Here is a 6,698-nt window from a genome sequence, read left to right on the forward strand (position 1 = left end):
AGGCTCCCCAGCGCCCCGGGGAGCAGGTCCCGGCCGCAGCCCCTGCGGGAGAGAAAGGGGGGGGGGGAGAGCGTAAGGAGCCGCGGGGGAGAGGCTGCTCCTCACCGGCCCGGCTCCCTCCGCAGCGCCCCGGACCCGCTAGCTACCGGCCATGTTCGCCCAGGGGGTCGGGGCGCCGGCGGCTCCGCCCTCAGCTCGGCCTCCCGCCTGCCCGCCTTGCGGCTGAGGGAGCCGGGCCCCTCCCTCACGTGACCCGCCCAGCCTCAGTGCGCAGGCGCCGCCGCCGCCGCCTCCCCTCCTGCTGCTGCAGGGGCCTGGACGCTGCCTTGGGCGCGCTGGGGTGGAGCATCCGCAATGGGTGCAGTCCCCGCCCCCTCCACCTGCTGAGGCTGTAGCATCTGCAGAGTCAGCCCTCCCTCCCCAGCATCTGCAGAGCGTACAGCCCCCCCCCCTTCTCCCACTACTGCAGCATCCGCAGGGGATGCAACCTCCCACCACCTGCTGAGGATGCAGCATCAGCAGAGGGTACAGGTTCCCCTCCCACCCCCCTCTTTCATTACAAATTAAGGACAAGATACAGCTCCCTTCTCTTCTCCCACGGCTGGAGGTTGCAGCATCCACAGAGAGTGTAACCCCCTCTCCCACACGCTACAGCATTAGGTAGGAGATTGTAACCCTGGCCCAGTTTTGCAGGCTGGTAAATAAGCTTTCAATCTTCCCTCCTTATTCCGCAGGCAGTAGCGTCGGCAACGTGCACCATCTTTGGCCCCAGCCTCCAATCTCACTGGAGCCAGAAAGAGGATACTGACCTAGTTTGCAAGCAGTAGCACTGGCATGGCTACCTCACATTTAGTCCATGACAATAGGGATTTTAAAAATGTTTCTCACAATGGCTTGAGCGCCTCACTACAGCACTCATCAGGAAAAAAATATAAAAACCAATGTAAAATTGTAGAGGTCTCCCTGTAAGTCATTACTGGTGATTAACAGGTCAGACAATCACTAGGCAGGATGACATGGCCTCCATTGTGTCTACTGTCCCCTGCACCGTGCTATAGAAAAATAGAAATTGAGATAGAAAGTAACATGCTAGTACTTATACATGCTAGTACTGCTACCAGTAGGAAAGACTTGGCTTCTCTTTTCAAACCTCCTTCCCTCTGCTGACCACTGCAAGATTGTTTGTTCCCTACAGTAGTTGTGAATGCTATATCCATTCCCGATTTTCAAACTGGCAACTGCAAGGGTTGAGATAGAAAGTAACCTATGTCACATCCAGCATGATCTCACACTCCTGTAAGAGCATCTTGCACATTAGCCAGAATTGATACAATTGGGCTCAATAGGGATACTGAGTTTCAAACCTGTAGTGTGAGAGTTGATGGTGTTACAGACTGGGCATCTTCTTGCTTTCAGAGAATGTATCGGGGTGAGAGCACAGGCTCCTTTGCCCCATTTAAAATTTGTCAGTAAAATACGTTTAAAGTACAGTTTGTGAAAACTAGATGGTTCCTTTAAACATTTTATCATTGTTTAATGTAAGCTGATTTTTTATGTTTAAAAGGGCTTTCTCACTATTCCAGTTCTATGTCTATGATAAAAGTAAACATTTTAAAAACACATCGGGCCCTGTAAATGTATTAAACATTTACATTACTGTAGCCCTCAAATGCCCTATCTGGAATTCCCCCCCGCCTCCGACACTATACACACAGATTAAAGGGCACCATTTTCAGAAGTATTGAGCACAAGCAGCTCCCATTGATTTCTATTGGAGTTAAGGGTGCTCAGGTCCTCTGAAAAATCCAGCCCATGACATCATCTCTGCTCCAACTAGCTTAAAGTGTCAATATTGCCAACTCTTACAATATTGGTGATTTCTGTAAAATCCCCAAATCCTGCAATTATGTGATTAAAAAACCCCAAAAAGTGTGATTGTTACCTAAAGTAGTTTCTAGGGCTCAGGATTGCAAAGAAAAGCTTTAAAAGTTAATAAAAACCCACAGAAGGGAAATAAGTAATACTGAGTTCTTTTTATTGAAATCATGACAGGTATACCAATTTCATATTTTGGGGGGCCCTGAAAATGATTTTTTTAATGCCTCTGGTTGCCATTATTAATAATCACCCCTCTCACATACCTGCCAGATACACAGCTGAGTGTTCTCTGTTGCCCTGCTACAGTTGATGACATCACTAACTCCTAAACAAGTTTAAATACAGTTCCCTCTAGCGGTTACAAATGTTTCTTCAAAGTAGGGATTTGAGCTTAGTTTTAGACCTTTACTACCTGTACTATGTGCCAGCAACCCTACTGAGTTTCTGCAACTGCAGGAAGCAGTTATTGTTAGGCCTTAGTCCTAGTTCTAAGAATCCTAAACTCTGTTGTCTTAAACTTTGTCTACATTAGCAGAGTAGCCTGTTGCTGACAGTGGGTTTCAGCAACAGTTGCAACCAAATCCCCACTAAACACAATTTAGCTGCAAGGACAGAGACAGACTTTCAGAATTTAACCAATTTCTAAAGTGGCCCTGCAGATGGTTTATCTTTAGCTACATTTGCCTTTAAATCACACTCTGCACCATTTCAGATGCAGTGTTGCCCACCCTCAATCACTCATGTCACTTCATCCAAGTGACAAGCAATTTAATCTTTACCATTCCAGAAGAGAGGGAGAGCAAAGCAGCCTGACTCTAGAACAGAAAGTGACTGATTGCTTGGTTAAATCAAAACTATCTTTTGTTGATCAGTTTGGGAAGTGAGTTCATCTCAAATTAAAAAAAAAAAAAAAAAAAAAAAAAGAAGTGGAGTATTCTAATTGTTTGATTTCTGCATGTAATCTAAACTGGGAAGGTTTATAAAAAGATAGCAGTCTGGTGGTTGCTATGCTATGCTATGCCACGCCACAATAGCTTGAATCAGAAACCAAGTAATTCTTTTATTGCACAGTTTAACAATGTGGTTTGACTGTAATACAAAAAAAACTGCATAGGTTAAGGGAAATTTAGTAGTTCTGAAGAGAAAAAGCTTCCCAGCTGAGCAAGCAGTTCATGTTCTGGTATTCTCTAAAAAAGTCCTTTAATGCATCAGTAGCCTCCCCTTCTGATGTTTATAGTTGTGCCTCAGAATGTTTGTTATTATGGTTGTCCAGGCAACATAATTAAAAAGTCAACTTGAAGCAGAATAGAATTTGGTACAGTAAAAAGATCACTATTTTCTTTTTTATGTTTTATGAAAAAGCACATTCAATTGTACATTACACTATCGGAACAACAATGAATTTGAAATAAATAATTAGAATAAGGACATTTACTTTGAAATTCACAATAGTTGCTCAGATATCTACATATTGTTTCTTATGTTAATTATTTCAGAGTGCAATAAATATTTATGGACTAACTGTAGTATACAATAACTAATATTTTATATAATACTATGTAAAAGCTGCAGTACCTGTACTATGTGCCACTTAGTTTTCTGGGTAGAGTTTAAGGAGCAAGTCCATATATAGTAATTTTAATTGCTTTTCAAGACACCTAGAGTACAGGAGAGGTTCTTTTATTTTGTATTTTTTAAGTGCATATACTGAAATAAAATAACTGATCACTACCACCCAGTGAAATGGGCCATTGAAATTACTATGATTGCAAGCTTGTGAAACAGCAAATTTCCTATAATTTTAAAATACTTTTTTCCCATTTATCACTATTTGAACTCATAGTATGTTCATGCATTTCCCTTTAAAAAAAGCATATATGAAAACACAATATATTGCAACAGTGTGTGAACATATCTAGAGAAACAATTATCTTCAAAAATCAAATCCTATAGGAAGTTTTTGTACGTACTATTCCAGGATGTATTTTACCTTATTACAGAAGAGTCATGTGACAGTAGCCACTCCATCTCAGAGTAAGACAAAAGCATCAGCTGTTTGTAATCTGGTTGTCCAGAGATACATGTGGCTGCCAGCAACAAAACTTTACTCAGTCTTTTATGCGTCTCTCAATAGGCCAGGTTTGTGAGCTACACAAATACTAAAAAATGTTACAGCTTGCTATTTATCCACAGTGCAAACTAAGATAAAACAGCTCCCTTCTGCCAGTTCAGTATGAAGACAAACATTCCATAAACCGTAATGTACAGTAACTTTATTGGAAACTATTCATTTAATTTGTACTTAAATTATGTCAATCCATATTCCTTTAAAAATGAACAACAACAACAAAAAAGATTTCACAAGGAAATGTTAAGAAAATGAAAGTTGAAATTATTCCACTTTCTACAATATCAGTTCACAAGCTCAAAAAGGAAGCACATACTCTAGCATTTTCCAAATACTTAATTCAATGGTTCTTATTACACTCGCTGATAAGTTATTCAGTGTGTTGATCTTTAGAATATTCAAAACAAAGGTGAATTCCATAGTTGCCTTTGGAGAGCTTTTCCCCAGCAGATCTAATTAAGATTCTGGCCACCTACTGTAAGTAAATTGTTATTACAGTAGAACCTCAGAGTTATGAACGCCAGAGTTACAAACTGACCAGTCAACCACACACCTCGTTTGGAACCGGAAGTATACAATCAGGTAGCAGCAGAGACACACACACACACACACACACACACACACACACACACACACACACAAAAAGGGCAAATATAGTACAGTACTGTGTTAAATGTAAACTGCTAAACAATAAAGGGAAAGTAACATTTTTCTTCTGCACAGTAAAATTTCAAAGCTGTATTAAGTCAATGTTCAGTTGTAAACTTTTGAAAGAACCATAACGTTTTGTTCAGTTATTAATATTTCAGAGTTACGAACAACCTCTATTTGTGGGGGTTCGTAACTCTGAGGTTCTACTGTAGTTTTAACTGCACTGCATTTTTGCAAGATGCCTAAAAATACATTGGTGAACAAACAATGTTATTACAAAACAGACTAGCATTCCTCAGGAAGCTTTTTGTTTTAAAAACAAAAATCTACAAATTATGAACAGTTGGTGTGCAAGTAATCCACTACATCCATTTAAAAACATTAAGTCTGAAGTTTAGACAGTAAAACTTGCCACAAGGACTTATAGATATAAATGCTCTAAATGCTTCCAGAAATTATGCCTTGGTCCTGTGACTTCGATACAGCAGACGAAACATGCCAAGAATTAATCATCTTTTAATAGTGACTATGGGTCTAATCCAACTTCCATTAATGTCAACTGAAAGATTCCCATTGACTTAAGTGGGCGTTGCATATAGTCCTATGTCAAAGAGGAAACAAAGGGCCCAATCTTGCAAGCCCTCCATATTCAGAACTCACTGAAATCAATGGGAGGTCTGTACAGGAAGGATTTGTGGGACTGGGTCCAGAGCAAGGATGTGGAGAGAAAAGCAAATAATAGAAGAATTAAAATAATTGACAAAATGACCAATACAAACATGTAAAGTACAAATATGAGAGGAAAAGGTTTGATGGAAATTAATTACAAAAAAGGTAAGTACTGAGGACCCCTGTTCCAAGCACATCCAGCATGGATATCCAGTATTTTGCCTATATATATATATATATATATATAGGTGTTGAAGTAGCAGCCTTATTTTGAGTGGAGCTGATGGGAACAAATTTTAGATATTTTCACATGCACAAACACCAAACAAACCCACACAACCCACCATCTATTTGTTCAGTGCAAAGAACATGCAATATTCCAAACTAGTTGTGGATTTGGCATTTCAGCTCTTATAACATACTAGATATCTGAAAAGGGTAATACAATTCCTTGGGCAGTGTATTTTTGCAACAGATTCTGCAGCTGTGGAACTCTGGACAGTTGCTTTTACTGCAGCAGGAAGTGGTCCCTAGAGAATTTATAGGGCTCTGGATTTACTAAAACTGTCCTCCGTCCTCTCTGTTTAAAAATAAAACCTTAAGGAAAAACAAAAAATTTACAGAATCTTGAGAAAGTCATGCGGCATTTCCTTGCCAATAGTTATGGAGCCAATAAGCCTAGCTATCACCTGCAAAAAGAGCAGCCCGAAAAGCTGGAATCAGTGGTTGGTGTACAAGAGAGATGTAGTTTGCATGATTGACTTGATATTATGTAGAACTGCAACAGGCCTAGCAGTACCATGGCAGGCTTTAACTAGTTCTATCATTTTTTCTTATTCGTATGAATGCTAAACATTTTAAAAAGACATTCTGGAATGGTGACTAAGTTAGGCCATTGACTTATAAAATGGTTACGGAAATCAGTTATTGGGAGATTCAGAAGGTAAGCTGAAATTTCCTGCAATACCCTGTACAAACTTTATTGAATTAAGTTTTAGTGTTTTAGGAGTTTATTGTATTACAAATGTATGTAACGCTTCTAGGGAGGAGACCTGATCAATGTAAACCCTGGGAAGTGCTATCCGTTTCAAAAGAGTGATTTGAAACAAAGTGAATTTATAAAAAGTTAAGTGGGTTTCCTTGAGAAACTTGTGGGGGAAAGGGAAAGAGAATGCAAATTCCTCACCTTCAGACTCAGCCTTTTGAAGTTACACCTTGAGGAGAAACCCATTGTCTTACTGATTACCTATTCACTGTCTAAGATCAAAGAACCAAACCATATAAAGAAGAGACTCTCAGACTCATAAGTGTGCTTGTTCTGAACTACCATGGTTATGAACTTGTAACCAGAGGAAAACACCTTGGGGTGGGG

This window comes from Emys orbicularis, chromosome 17 (assembly GCF_028017835.1).
Source record: "Emys orbicularis isolate rEmyOrb1 chromosome 17, rEmyOrb1.hap1, whole genome shotgun sequence".
NCBI lineage: Eukaryota > Metazoa > Chordata > Testudines > Emydidae > Emys > Emys orbicularis.